The 16,271-nt window shown below is 41.4% G+C and overlaps 1 protein-coding gene across 2 annotated transcripts in view; it reads left to right on the top strand.

Annotated features, from left to right (window-relative positions):
- Window positions 1-16,271, top strand: part of PGCKA1 (PDCD10 and GCKIII kinases associated 1) — a 112,561-nt gene that overhangs the window by 77,324 nt on the left and 18,966 nt on the right. Inside the window, exon 2 of one of the 2 annotated variants that reach the window (XM_073608947.1) lies at window positions 7,709-7,781. The exons of the other annotated variant lie outside the window; for it this stretch is intronic. The gene's annotated coding sequence lies outside the window, so the exon portion shown is untranslated. The remainder of the gene's footprint in view (window positions 1-7,708; window positions 7,782-16,271) is intronic. 2 annotated transcript variants of the gene reach the window in all.

Raw genomic sequence — 16,271 nt, 5'->3', positions numbered from 1 at the left:
GGTTAACAATAATGATGGAACCCTCTAATGTATGGAAAGCTCAACAAACTTCAATATTACCACAATACTGGTCTCTGTGATATGTAACTTCACATATAATACACATCAAACTGAAAACAAGACATAACAAATTAAATTTAGCAGGGATGGTGGAAACCCCTCTACAGATAATTGCAATATAAACTAACTTCAAATGCAATAACTTTTAGTTGGGAGGTTCACACCATTACAGCACTATGGAAGTTTTATTTTTTGGATTGTTACACTTAATTTTACATGTTTTAGTTACCATTATAATGTGAATTATTACACTTGAAGTTAATTTTCCTCCACCCCAAATTCGCTACTCCATGTCTTTATGGACCTTGCTTTGTGCACTGGTGCACACAGTCATGTTGGAACAGGAAGAGGCCATCCCCAAACTGTTCCCACAAAGTTGGGAGCATGAAATTGTCCAAAATGTCTTGGTATGTTGACGTCTTAAGAGATCACTTCACTGGAACTAAGCCCAACCTCTGAAAAACAAACCCACACCACCAAATGATTTGGACCAGTTAACAAAGCAAGGTTCATAAAGACATGAATGAGTGAGTTTGGGGTGGAGGAACTTGACTGGCCTGCACAGAGTCCTGACCACAACTCCATAGAGCACCTTTGGGATGAATTAGTGCGGAGACTGCAAGCCAGGCCTTCTCGTCCAACATCAGTGCCTGACCTCACAAATGGGCTTCTGGAAGAATAGTGAAACATTCCCATAGACACACTCCTAAACCTTGTGGACAGCCTTCCCAGAAGAGTTGAAGCTGTTATAGCTGCAAAGGGTGGGCCAAATCAATATTGAACCCTACGGACTAAGACTGGGATGCCAATAAAGTTATATAGATATATATATATATATATATATATATATATATATATATATATATATACACTCGCATGTGTGTTTTACCTCTGGGGTTGCACCCTAATGCAATGAGCTGCGCACGCCTATGATAAAGACACATCATAAAACTACACGTACAATATAATTATACATGCAAATGCTGTATTATTTATTTTATATTCAATAGTGTACATGTCTCAGACATTCCTATTATCTTGTGAGATCTAAATTAATGTTTGTAAGAATGTAAGCTGTCCATGTGCTAGCACGAAGCATGTCCAGAGTCCTTCCAAAAACCATGACAGGGATTGGAGGATTGTGCAGTTAGCTCTAAGACTTCTGTTTTCTGTGAATAGGTGTATGATATAGTCTGTGCTATGGTATTTCATGTATGCTTATTTTATTGATATAACAATGGTTATGCCAATTTAATTACATCAAATAAACAATTGTGTTACATTACCCTTCCTTAGGTGAAGCAGGATTACTAATAAAATATATCTGTAAAGAAAAGACTTAGGCCCCTTTCACCTGGTGGTTCTGATCAGGTCCACCCGTCAGTTTTTCAGGTGGACCTGATTGAAAAGGTTTATTCATCCCTATGGACAGGCCGGTATAAATGGAAAGGTCCATTTGCACCAGCCTACCTCTGGGTCCAATCCAGTCCACTAAAAAAATGGAAAGGGATCTGTCCTCTTCCATTCAGACAGATCAGATCAGAGGGTAGTTGGGTGTAAATGGACAGCAGAGTCCATAGAGCAGGCTTTGTCCGTGTCTGCTCTGCAGAAACTGAGTGAACAAGGATGTGTCATCTGCCCTCTCTGCTCTGATCAGCAGGGGATCTGTGAGTTGATGCACCACTTATCAGAATACAAACCAGCCCGTGTGAAAGGGGCCTAAGTGGCATATTAAAAGCATATAAAAGCAGTGAATCTGACATTTAGCAACAGTTTTCCTAAGAGAAACTTCCAGGTCATGTCCATATTTGGTCAATGAAGTCACCTACAAAAACCCAACCGGGAGATGTCATTTAGCATAAGTGACGGGATCAGACGTGTCAGAATTATTTACTGTTGTTAACATGGATCTGCATCACTGGACAACTTTATTAACAGTGGATCTACATCTGGGAAAAAAACATTTTTTAATTAAAGGACTTGCGAAAAACATCTTATATTTTTCTTTTTTGAGGAATGAGTAAGGGTACTATGTATTCCTTACTCATTCACATGGGTGGGGAGATATCTGGGGACCCCTTTTTGTTACAGGGGGTTTCCAGATTCCGGTAAATATCCCCCCAACTTCATCCCCCAACAACCACTGGGCCTGGAAAGTGTGGAATAGGCCCCGTGGCTTTGCCAGGTGGTGTTCCCCCATGTTGAGGGCATGTGGCCTATTATGATTCATGGAGGAACATGTTTGCCTCTTTTCTGGCCTGCTAGACTGCATGCTTTAAAAGGGTCTGGTATGTCTTTTGGGGGGGAAACCCCACTTTGCATACTTGTTTTTTGTGGGGTTCCCCTAAAATCAGTACCAGACCTGAATGGCCTGGTATAAATTTTAGGGGGAACCCAATGCCTTTTTTTTACAGATCCTTATCCCTTTATTTACATTCATGTGTCAGCCATGAATGCCCAGTTGACAGCTGAACTTGCCAAGCAGAGGTGAGTCATTGATTGTTCGGATGCTGTCAGATGCTAGCTCTCTAAGGGCCCTTTCACACTGGGGCGGATTGCAGGCGCTATTGCACTAATAATAGCGCCTGCAAACCGACCCGAAAGTGCCGCTGCTTTAATTCCTGTGTGAAAGCCTGGAGGGCTTTCACACTGGAGCAATGCGCTAGCAGGATGGGAAAAAAGTCCTGCTAGCAGCAGCTTCGGAGCGGTGAAGGAGCAGAGTATATACCGCTCCTTCACCGCTCCTGCCCATTGAAATCAATGGGACGGCGCGGCTATACCGCCGGCAAAGCGCCTCTGCAACCCTTTCTCGGCCGCTAGCAGGGGGGTAAAACCGCCCCCGCTAGCGGTGCTTTACCGCCGACGCCGCCCCCGCCCCGGTGTGAAAGTGCCCTAACAACCAGGAGCCAGAAGCTGAGGCAGCTGTCACATTTAGCAGAGATAGTAATGCTGCTGCTAAACGTTTTACTTCCTGGAGCAGCTGGAAGTTCCCCGCTGCTTCTCCTGCTGCTGCTGAACACCCATTAATTTGTCTAACCTCCTGAACAATAGACAGACCTACAGCTCATCCCTAGAGAGGAATCCCTGTGTACAGTGCAGATATTATTTCCTCTTCTGATTGAATGTTTTTAGCCTATAGTGTTAGGCCATTTTCTCTACTGATCCAAAGCATATCTATAGTCAAAATGTAAAATTATATATGTTTCCAAATTGTATTTAAATTATTTCTAGTATTCAGAATAATTTTTTGGGGGCTTCTACACCCAGCCCTAGGTGGGGAGAGTCCCCAAATAGAAGACAGGACTTTAAAATGTGCCAAAATAAGGGAAAAAGAATGGTTAAAAACAATCCATATTTTTTATTGTTATAAAACTAGATAAAACCATGATCTGTTTGTTAAAAGACATAAACATCAAATCTAGTTACACCATATTCCTTTCTTCATATAGGAGTCATTATAATGTGTCAGCCTGAAGAATCAACATGTTTTGCATAATTAGCTTCCTCAGGATCCATGCTTAAATTTATATACAATAGATGACTATTAACATCCAATGTTCTGGTTACACAGACTGCAGCCATTGATAAAGAAGTATGTGCTGATTTTTGGAGTTGTGCATGCCCTATATGGGATCCTAAGCTCTTTGCAGGGTGTGTGATAAAAGGAATATGAGTATCTGTGGCATCATGCTGTGAGAGATTGTGCGAGCTATATAGTCTCCATCTTATAGAATAGATAAATAGTACTAAGGGAGTATTTTTCTTTCTCCCATATGGTTTTTTGAAGATCCATTGCAGTCAGTTCCTTGTTCATTTTCTGTTTGATTTATATGGACATTGGATGTTAAGTTTATCCATGACAGAGCTCAATGATAGGCAATGCATTCTCTATGCCCTATGAGTAGGCACTGTTGTGTCACATGTTTCACAGAGCTTGCCTTCTCAACTACAGAGGTGCTAAGAGGAAGAGTTTCCGGAGTCAGTATGGGAGTCACTTTCAGGATTTCAGGCAAAAAGGTACCATAGGATATGCTACATAGTCCTTAGAGATTGAAGGTGAACAACAGAGGAGAAGCTGCAAAACATGCAGGAAATCAAGGAAATTGTGGGAAGAGATGGCCAGCAGACAGGCAGCACTCAAAACATGAAATTCGATTTTTTTCAAGTAAGCTTATATTGGATCATCAAAAATATTGCTCATCTTGTTGTTACAACGCTGATGTTATGAAGTGAAAATGTATGCTGTCACCATAAATTTCCTTTAACCTCCCTGGCGGTATTCCCGAGTGTGGCTCGGGGTGAATTTTTAGTACCAAAAGCAGTAACCCCGAGACACACTCGGGATTGCACCGCAGGATCCAGGCAAAGTTACTTACCTTGGCCCCCAGGATCCTGCGATGTCCCCCCACTGTGTGTGCGAGCTGTCTCCTGCCGGGCTCTGTTCCCTGCGAGCGTCGCAGCACATCTCCAAATTCAAAAAGCTAAAAACACAAAATACATACAGTACACTGTAATCTTACAGATTACATTACTGTATCAGATTATTTCACATCCCTTTTGTCCCTAATGCTTTGTCCAGTGCCCTGCATGCAGTTTTACATTATATATACTTTTCTTTCTGCCTGGAAACTGGATATTGTCCAGAGAAACCAAAAAGTGTCCCTTTACGTCAAGAGCGGTTTTAGACCAGCTAGAAAACAGCGATAATAAATTAGAATCACTTTGCATTTGTGGGGAAATTTGTCATCAAACACAGAAAGTAATGACAGCGACAATTCTGCAACTGAGCAAATTTCAATGTTTTTGATTTGATTACATTATTGAATACATTTTATTATTATTATATTATTATTATTTGTTATAATTATTTATAGTTATTTATTATATTATAATTTATGATTTTGTGTTTCAAACTTTATAATACCCGGGATGTCTACTAGACTCTTGTTTGGACAGATTGTTAGTGAGTTATTCCTAAGAATTACAGGCCTACAATATAAAACGCCAAATTTCTATGCAAAACAATGTACCGCTTTGAGCATCAAAAATCTGACATAATCATACCGCCAGGGAAGTTAAAGTGGGAGTAAACTCCCTTGGCTGATTTTTACCTATAGGTAAGCCAATAATAAGGCTTACTTATAGGTACAGTATATATCTCCTAAATATGCACCGTTTAAGAGATATTTACTTGTGAAGCTGCCGGTGACATCACTGGTGCATGTGCTCTGAAGGAATGGCATACCCGCGCCATTCCTTCAGAGCTCTGTGCCGTGAACAGCCGCTCATCGCGGCTCATCCATCCAAAGGACCGGAGCCTGCAAACCCAGAAGGAAGATCGAGTGAAGATGGAAGCCATGTTAGCAGTCACAACTCAGCGCTGGAAGGCTTTGTTTTAGGGTAAATTTCATGTAATGTGCTAGTATGCGTTGCATGCTAGCACATTATAACATTGCATTGCAAGAGGAAAGAATTTTTTTCCCTAAAGAGTTTACTACCTCTTTAACTTTTCTGGGTTTTTTTTAAGACTATGGGGTTAATTTACTAAAACTGGAGAGTGCAAAATCTGGTGCAGTTGTGCATGGTAGCCAATCAGCTTCTAACTTTAGCTTGTTTACTTAAAGTGGTTGTAAAGTCAGAAGGTTTTTTTATCTTAATGAAATATATGCATTAAGTTAAACAGCCTTCTGTGTGTAGCAGCCCCCCTCAGCCCCCCTAATACTTACCCGAGCCCCATCTCTGTCCATGAATGCCTCAGCTGTCTGGGGCTCTCTCTCCTGATTGGCTGAGACACAGCAACGGCACCATTGGCTCCCACTGCTGTCAATCAAACTCAATTAGCCAATCATGAGAGAGAGGGGGCAGGGCTGAAAGGCAGCTTTGTGTCTGAATGGACACAGGGAGCTGCAGCTCGGCTCAGCTGCCATAGTAAGCTGCTTGCTGTGGGGGCACTCAAAAGGAGGGAGGGGCCAGGAGCTCCAGCCAGGGACCTGAGAAGAGGAGGATCTGGGCTGCCCTGTGCAAAACCAACTGCACAGTGCAGATAAGTATAACATGTTTGTTATTTTAATAGAAAGAAAAAACAGACTTTACAATCACTTTAAGTTTTGACAAAAAAAACCTGGAAGCTGATTGCTTTCTATGCACAGCTGCACCAGATTTTGTGGGCTCCAGTTTTAGTAAATCAACCCCTATGTTCTCTTAGGATTGAATATTAGGGAATGTTACATTTGCCCTGCGAAAGGCAACAATGACATTGTACATATTACAAACATGGGATTATCTGTGATTTATGTGCTAATGCTAATAATGCTTGTAAATAGACTGCCCAAATTTTTAGTCATTCATGCGTTTTGTTTTTTTTAACTGATCTAAATACAGTCCATTGTTTTAAATGGGCCTGTACACACAGGCACGTTCACTTGCACTGTGCATAGATAAAGAAAAATACAAAAGCCTGTGTTAGTGGTCACACATATATGCAAAGTTAAACTTATCTCTGACTCATTAGCATCACCTCATGAGTCCTATGAAGATAAGGAAGGTGTTAAAATTTGCTTGAGAAAATCCTTGTTTACATCTGATAAGACATACACTGGCTACTCCTTCCCACATCAGCGTTTTCCTTAATTAAATCTTCAACTTCTTTTGTAATTTGTTTAAACTCATATTGATTCTGTAGTGTTATCCTATCCAACCCGTTGAAACATAAAATGAAAAAAGTGGATATAAAATAAAAAAAAAAAAATTTTAAATATCCTTGTAATTCTGACATTCTGGGGTTGATTTACGAAAGGCAAATAGACTGTGTACTTTGCAAAGTGCAGTTGCTCCAGAGCTTAGTAAATGAAGTAAAGCTTCGCTTTGCAAAGAATACCCAATCACATGCAAGGAAAATTTAAAAAACAGCATTTTTGCCTGCACATAATTGGATGATGGAGGTCAGCAGAGCTTCTGCTAATTTACTAAGTTCTGGAGCAACTGCACTTGCAGAGTGCAACTACACTATGCAAAGTGCACAGTCTATTTTTCCTTTAGTAAATGTCTGCCTGACACTGGAGGGAGGCATCCAAATACCCATAGACTTATGAGTACAGGCCTGAGTGAAGAAGCCCAGTGACTGTTGTTGCTGTTAACCCCTGGTGCACTAATACTAAGGCCTGCTTGGCCTGGAACATTGTTTATGGTGTCACAATGATGTTCATTCCCTGTCCTACTGCTGAAGGGATTGTTCTAGGAAGCAGCCGCAAAAAGAAGAGTGCCCTCTCATTACTATTCAGTGTTTTGGAGTATTCCACAGCTCCCCTAACCCCAATCCAAGTTACTCAGCAATAAATCTTGAAAAAAGGCAACCCCTAGACTGTTTACTGAGCCAGAGATGTGAGTTTTGCTGTTTGTGTGGCTGCCGTGACACTGGTGGAAAAAGAACCTGAGACAACTCAGCGGCCCCTTCGTGGGTTAGTGCTATGTACTATGTAATATGTACTATATTCCTGCATTTGTTATTTTGCAAAGCCAATATACTTGTGTGGTTTAGCCAATTCTTTTCTGCATATTAGATGTTTGTGGACCACGCAACCGGGGAGGCAGGGAGGCTTCCTTTGCCTACATACTGTGTGCTAAAAGTTGTCCCTATTTATCATTCTAGAAAGTTGGAAGATATGAAGCTGTCACCAGAACAAGTGATCCAACTGGAAGATTTCCCCTATATTCCTGTTCTGGTGAGAGCGCAAAAGTTTGTATTTTCCATTTTAGTCCCGATCACCAGGACAAACAGATGACAAAGAACTCCCTATCTGGGACACAAACAGCATTAAAAACACAGCAGCTGTTCTAACCACTTACTGTATAAATATTTTAAAGAATGTTTTGCCATTAGATACACTTTACCATAATATTTTATACAGAGCACCACTGTCCCTTGTTTCTTACATATTACAACCATTGCACATGTCATTATCCCACTTGATTGTCCCATTTCCAGGAATGATGTCTTCCATGCTCACACTATTATAGTATTATAGTAACCCGGTGGGTCCAATGTAGATCTGAGCTCCTGCAAATCAGCCGGATGTTGTGTGTTAAAATAAAAAGGAACTATTAAACGCAACAGAATAACACTGCAGCTGGCTAAACATTAACTAAAGCAGTGCGGAAACAACAGAAGAATATCCTTTTCTTCTCTGCCCAACAATACAGAACAAAGCCGTTCCCATCATCAAATAAGATAGAAATTACTGAGCAGTTCGCTGTAGGAAAATATTGGTAAATGTCATAGCCATATTCCAAGGGGGTAGGGATGTGCTTAAAATGCACGGCTGACCGCTTCATGCCATAAGTGTGAATACCAGATGGCAGTGAACTGGCATGAAAGGCACAAATATAGCAATGCAGAAAAAGTATTATTATTCCTGGGGGGGGGGGCATTAACCATTTCTCTTTCAGTGAATTAAAGTAGATGTAAACCCAGTCACTTAAAGCAATAATAAACAATATCCTTATGCTGGCCATACACTATATGAAAAATCGGCCGAACCAGTTTTCGAAAAACGAACATTCGGTCGTGAGGGCAAAGGATAGTGCCATCATGTATTGACCGATAAATCGTTCAGTGAACATAAATGAATGCATTTTTTGTTCATTTTTTTAAATATACCTAGTGCAAACAGTTCGGACAGGAAACACATTAACCTTTCAATTTATCGTTCGTTCGGCAGAAAATTTCCAAACTTGTCCTTCGGTTTTTCGGCTCAAAAATGTCCCAACAATTATTGATTTTGTGCCCATTAACTGGCCAAAAAAAAACTAACTGTCTAAATCAGTGGTCATCAACCCTGTCCTCAGGGCCCACTAACAGGCCAGGTTTGCAAGATAACTGAAATACATCACAGGTGATATAATTTGCTTCTCAGTGATTGCAGTATTCTAGTCTGCATCTCCCCAAGATAATACATAAAACCTGGCCTCTTCAAAAAGAATCCATACACACCAATTAATTATTGACCCTGTAATATATTTTTCATCAAGTTGTTGGTTACTGTGTTTTTCTGCCTCCCAGACCTCTCTCTTTCTCCCATCACTTCCCTTTGTTTGGAACAAGCAGTGCATATTAGTTATGGTCATGTACACTGCTCTATAGACACTACAAATCCCATAATCCATCTTGGAAGGAAGAATGAGCGTGGCTGTTTTCCTACATACAGTAGGACCATGGAGAAGGAACGTAGCCACCCTCTAAGATGGTGATGGTGAACCTTGGCACCCCAGATGTTTTGGAACTACATTTCCCATAATGCTCAACTACACTGCAGAGTGCATGAGCATCATGGGAAATGTAGTTCCAAAACATCTGGGGTGCCAAGGTTGATTTGCTAAAACTGGAGAGTGCAAAATCAGGTGTAGCGCTGCATAGAAAGAAATCAGCTTCCATTTTTTTCTCAAAGCTTAATTGGACAAGCTGAAGTTAGAAGCTGATTGGCTACCCTGCACTGCTGCACCAGATTTTGCAAGCTCCAATTCTAGTAAATCAACCCCTGTCTTCCAATTGTTGTTACTCTGTCACACACTCTCTCGATAGACCTCATTCTGCTGTTTTTATCATCAGGAGATCCTCCAGAAATGGCTTGCAGCAGTTGCTGGATTGCATGTATTTAGGCCACACTATACTGATTTTTTTACTTTTATGTGGGCTTAGGTTGATTGAATTTCTTACTGTCTTTTTAAAGTTCCCAAAGCCTCTCATGGGAAAAAATCCCTGCCTCCTTTTTATGAGGTCATTGTCAAGGTATAATTTGCTGGAGCCTCCAATTTTTTGTGTATTCTTCATTATGGATGTAGTATTAACTGGTTCTTCCCTAAAAGTTAACTGGTTCTTCCCTAAAAGTACAGAGGTTGCCCATCCCCACAAGCACCAGTCCATTCACACCGGCTCCAGTAATTACTCAAGTAATATATTTTTGATACTTATTGCTTGAAGAAACTTGAACAGGAGACGGGTTAGGGCATGGGATACTCCAAAGCAATTAGCACTTAGCATCTAGAGGACAATGTTCTTCTTAAGTACATGTGAACGTTGGACAGACAAAACCTCCACAGCTGAAGACCAGAGGTAAATTTATAAACAGGCCTCACAGCTGGGGATTTTCAGGCAAGTTCCTTTGGCATCCTATGCACAACTACTAGTAGCCAATGTTATTTCCAAAACACTACACAGTCACAAGGATCAATTAAGGGTCTTTACTCCCAAAGACAGCTTCCATCTTCCAGCTTCCTGTGGACACAGTCCAGTGAGTGAGACTTGTGGTGAGGTTGTGCTATCAACTTCTAGGCAGATCCAGTCAGGCCCTCAGCCCTGAGATCACTAAGGCCTCAAGAACAGCTGCACCGTCCATGGGCTGCCTGGGGGAACCCTGCTCTCCAGTTTCTCACACTATTTATCCACACACTGGCCCCCTTCTGGAAACTTCCTCCTCCAGGGATTGTCCGGAACCTGATAAATATTTAAGCTGGGTGATTTGAATCTCCTACCTATGCTCTTGAAGCGTCTTCCAAAGGAAGGGGAAAGCAATCAAACTCCCAGCCTGTGAGACCCCGAACAGGCCAAACTAAACAATTACTGCTCCTTTTATTACAAGGAAGCCAAATTTGCCTAACACTTAAGAGGGTGCTACATGGAGAATCCTCAGTAAAGAGTGCATATAATTTGGAATTGAGGATTCTGTTGGACATATCTTGCTCCTGGGCCTACAGCAGATAAAATAAGCCAGAATGCAATTTAACAGAAGCTTTGGTTGAAATTTACCATAAAAAATGCTTCTGCAGCTTGAACCAGTTGGTGACCAGAGGGCTGTGGGAAGCAGATTCTTGCATCAGCGTGTGTTGGCACTGACAATCACAGACATCTATAAAATACTTGCTCTTTCATAAGCATTAAAATGATCTTCAGAATTGTTTGATAATTTAAAAGTATTGTCGTTATGTTAAGAATACATGCATAAAGGCTCTGTGATTGTAGTATTGAATGGACAAGAATTCTGTATACATTTGGAAATGACTCCACAGACTATTGTCCTTTAGTAGGAGGTGCGTCACCTACTGCACATGAACGACAAAAGACACAGCTATGTTATGTTTTCATAGAATTACTTTCTTTGTCTATCATGATACATTTACAGTCTTAAACATACACTGAATGTGGTCCTGGAACTGCCAACATGGCAATGGAATCTTTGTAATGTCTTGTTTAGCTAAGGCTGTGACTTGAACACATGGTTTAATCCAAATATATATTAAAGTGCCTCTAAAATCAGTACATTTATTTTGGATGCTGCTAATTTAATAGCCATAATTTGTCAGTTTTGTTTGCAGTTTTACAAGTCCATGTGAAAAAAAAATGTAGTGTATTTTTTTAAATGAAAATATTTTTTAGCAAATATCACGCCAGCACACAATTTTATTAGTTAGGTTCTCTGCATTATGAATATACGGTATATATTTAAGGGTTCTAAATTTATACGGTATATTCATAATGCAGAGAACCCAACTAATAAAATTGTGTGCTGGCGTGATATTTGCTAAAAAATATTTCATTAAAAAAAATACACTACATTTTTTTTTTTTATGTCTACCTGAAGTTCCGCTTTAACCCTTTTGTATTAAAAAGGTTAAAGCGGAACTTCAGGTAGACGTAAAGGCAAAACTAATGTAACTCTACAGTCATAAAACATCCTTAGGCCCCATTCACACTATGATGCATGACAGCAGGCAGCATGCATACGTGCTTTCTTTTTGCGCATTGCTGCACTACCCGCATATCACACCCTGTTTGTTTCAATAAGCAGCCCTACATATGACAAATAAAGCAAAGTAGCACATGCACCTTTTGGGCTTTGTTGTGTGGAAAAATAAGTCTGCTTGCTGTGTTTTGGATGCCAATAACTGCCATGCAATTAATAACACTACAAACGTGACGCATATTTTTGAACAAAACGGCATAGTGTTAATGCAGTGTAAATTTATATTTTTAATACAAGTAGTGTACATATCTGAATTGCATTTGGTATCAGCCACCGTAAGGCATGGCTCAGGCTGAAAAAGGGAGAAGTCACACAAGGAGCAAAATAGTTATGCTGCAGTGCAAGAAACATGCTGATAGGTGGAAAAGCAAAGTGAAAAAAAAAACAGTATGCTATGGGAGGGACAAGACCTCTAAGTGTTAGTGAACTGCGGCAGGTCACCTTCCCTTCTAGACCAAACTGTGTTGTTTAGCAGAGCTGTGGTAAAATTCAACTGGATGAACAGAATTGCACCTCATATAGCTCTCATTTATGTATTTTATCTGTGTATTTAGTTTTTTGCCTGGAGTTCAGCTTTAACGTTGACATCTGACCCTAAGACCCCTTTCACATTGCTGCGCTGCTAAAACAGCCCTAAGGCACAGCTCGTTTTTGCGGTGCCCTAGCTGTACTTTAGTGGCGCTTTTGCTGCACTTTTCGCCCACTAGCTGGTTGTTTTTTACCCAAAAAAGGTAAAAAGTCCAGTTTTGCAGCGCTTTCAAAGCGCTTTTAAGGTGATTTGGAAGAGCTGGCCATTCATTGCAATGGGCAGGGGCATTTTGGGAACACTAAATACAGCACTCCAAAGCCACCCCAAAGATGCTGCCTGCAGGACTTTTTCTAACGTCCCGCAAGCACACCACCCGAGTGTGAAAGCACCCATTGCTCAGAATGGGAGGCAGTTTTCAGGTGCTTTTTAGAGGCTATTTCAAGCACTGAAAACTGTGTGAAAGGGGTGTTAAGGATAAAGGATAACGAAAACCAACAACACAAAAATAATATGTTGCAGGGTGCCAATCCATAGATGTGGTGAAAGCGGGTTTTTTATTTCCTTTATTTTCGTGTTTATCAACACATGGGGCCAGGGGGTAGTAAAACCAGGCAGTCAAGCAGCTCTTTTACTGCCCACTAAGTGCCCACCTGAACACAGACTAGCAGCCGCTCAGGGCTGTACGCATGAGCTGTGCTTCATGACAACATCAAAAATGAAACAACATGTCTACTAACAAAACCAATGCAAGTTTATGGGGAAGTGCAAGAACCACTGCGTGACCATGTGCAATGGTGGTGGTCCGTCTTTTACAGGTATACATTAGGTAGTAAGGAGGTAACTTATCGACAGCCAGTTTGGTGGGAATTTTATCAGCCCATCACAATGGGGTACCTTCAGCTGATTTAAAACAGATGTGCTGTTGGCCATTCTTCCAAGGGTTTCCACTATGCCTGGCTTTCCTGCAGTGCTCACTGTCTCCTATCCATTTTCAGAATCTGATTCCTCACATAGGACCTTCTGACCACCTATTATTGTGCAAGATTTCACACATGACATAGAGATGCTCCCTTCCCAGACAGGGTCATATACACTCACTGGCCACTTTATTAGGTACACTTGTCCAATTGCGTGATGCTATCATGTCCATGTGGACCAAAATCTCCTTGTTGGATCCATGCTATGAAGAATTAAGGCAGTTCCGAAGGCAAAAGGGGGCCCAACACGGTGCTAGCAAGGTGTACCTAATAAAGTGACCGGTGAGTGTATATCACCACTCAATAAGGGGAAACTGTAACACGCATTCCTACATATACTACATCTACAGAAATATATGAATATTCATGTCCCAGGGATTTAACATTTACTTTACTGCTAGTTAAATAGAAACAAAGGAGGGTGTGTGAGGTGTGTGCGCTAACTCCAGTAGCCAGGAAATTTTTCAACCAGAAAGTAAATGATTTGCATTAAAAGTACAGAAGCTGTCATTGTGACTGCAGAGAGGACCTCCTCCCAGAAAGACGCCTGTGTCTGCACTTTGCATCTGTGGTGTAATGTGTGCTCAGGGTGGAATATTGACTGTGCTGTTATAGAAGATCACTTAAACATAGACAGAGGATAAGCCACACACAGCATGCAGAGCAGATTGACATTGTAGCATCAATAGTGCATCCATGGAAATACATAGTCTCTAATATTAATCCATGGAAACACATAGTTATTGATTTCCCATTTCAATTTGCAAGAGAAATTTCTCAAGAGCTGAATGAGCTGACTCTCTAATGACTTCCAGCATATGATCAGGTGGAAGCAAAAATGCTGTCTTTTTATTTTCCGTGCACGTGATTGTGTAGCCTTGAAGGGTAAAATTTCACCACATTTATTAAGCTCTGGGGAAAAATCTCTTGCAAAGTGCAACTTCTCTTGCAAAGTAAAGACCTGTATGTGATTTAGTAAATCAACCTCATGGCCCCTAATAATATTAATGCATGGAAACACAGACCATGGAATTCATAAAGACTGGCGTAGACAGATTTTGCGAAAGGGTCTCACATGTGTTCTAAAAGCGAAGCAGCATGTGCCAAATTCATCTGCCTGTCTAGAACCCGTACTTTGCTGATTAAACAGCATGATTATTGCACAGGTGTGCCTTAGGCTGGCCATAATAAAAGGCCATTCTAAAATGTGCAGTTTTACTGTATTGGGGGGGGTCCGGGGGGTCCGAAAAACAGTCAGTATCTTGTGTGATTACCATTTGCCTCACACAGTGCAGCACATCTCCTTCGCATAGAGTTGATCAGGTTGTTGATTGTGACCAGACGCCTGACTGGCCACAGCCGACTGACCTTGCAGTTTAGTATAATTAGTGTAATTTGTTTTTGAAATTCTTAATGTCCACCAGAGCTGTTGCTCTTGAATTGAATGTTCATTTCTCTGCCATAAGCCGTCTCCAAAGGCATTTCAGAGAATTTGGCAGTACACCCAACCGGCCTCACAACCGCAGACCACGTGTAACTACACCAGCCCAGGACCTCCACATCCAGCATCTTCACCTCCAAGATCGTCTGAGACCAGCCACCAGGACAGCTGCTGCAACAATTGGTTCACATAACCAAGGAATTTCTACACAAACTGTCAGAAACCATTTCAGGGAAGCTCACCTGCATGCTTGTTGCCCTCATCGGGGTCTCAACCTGACTGCAATTTGTCGTCGTTACCAACATGAGTGGACAAATGCTCACATTCTATGGTGTCTGGCACTTTGGAGAGGTGTTGTCTTCATGGATGAATCCCGGTTTTCACTGTACAGGGCAGATGGCAGACAGTGTTTATGGCATCGTGTGGGTGAGCGGGTTGCTGATGTTAATGCTGTGGATCGACTAGCCCATGGTGGCAGCGGGGTTATGCTATGGGCAGGAGTATGCTATGGACAAGGAACACAGGTGCATTTTATTGATGGCATTTTGAATGCACAGAGATACCGTGATGAAATCCTGAGGCCCATTGTTGTGCCATTCATCCACAACCATCACCTTGTGTTGCAGCATGATAATACAAGGCCCCATGTTGCAAGGATCTGTACACATTTCCTGGAAGCTGAAAACATCCCAGTTCTTGCATGGCCAGCATACTCACCGAACATGTCACCCAATGAGCATGTTTGGGATGCTCTGGATCGGTGTATACGATAGCGTGTTCCAGTTCCTGCCAATATCCAGCAACTTCGCACAGCCATTGAAGAGGAATGGACCAACATTCCACAGGCCACAATCAACAACCTGATTAACTCTATGTGAAGGAGATGTGCTGCATTGTATGAGGCAAATGGTGGTCACACCAGATACTGATTGGTTTTCAGAACCCCCAATACAGTAAAACTGCACATTTTAGAATGTCCTTTTATTGTGGCCAGCCTAAGGCACACCTGTGCAATAATCATGCTGTCTAATCAGCATCTTGATATGCCACACCTGTGAGGTGGATGGATTATCTCGGCAAAGAAGAAGTGCTCACTAACACAGATTTAGACAGATTTGTGAACAACATTTGAGAGAAATAGGCCTTTTGTGTACGTAGAGAAAGTCGTAGATCTTTAAGTTCAGCTCATGATAAATAGGGACAAACACAAAAGCGTTGCATTTATAATTTTGCTCAGTGTTATTATAGTGGCAACAATTTACATATATAATGTACATTCACATCAGTCCCTGCCCTCAAGGATCTTACAATCTAGGGTCCCTAACTCACATTTATACATGCACATCCTAGTGCCAATTTAGACAGGAGCCAATTAATCTACCAACATGTCTTTGGAGTGTGGGAGGAAACCCACACTGGCAAAGGGAGAACATGCAAACTCCAGGCAGGTAGTGCCGTGGTTGGGATGC

This window comes from Aquarana catesbeiana, linkage group LG01 (assembly GCF_042186555.1).
Source record: "Aquarana catesbeiana isolate 2022-GZ linkage group LG01, ASM4218655v1, whole genome shotgun sequence".
Lineage (NCBI taxonomy): Eukaryota > Metazoa > Chordata > Amphibia > Anura > Ranidae > Aquarana > Aquarana catesbeiana.
The sequence above is the reverse complement of the archived record's forward strand: the minus strand, read 5'-3'. Positions and strand labels throughout refer to the sequence as shown.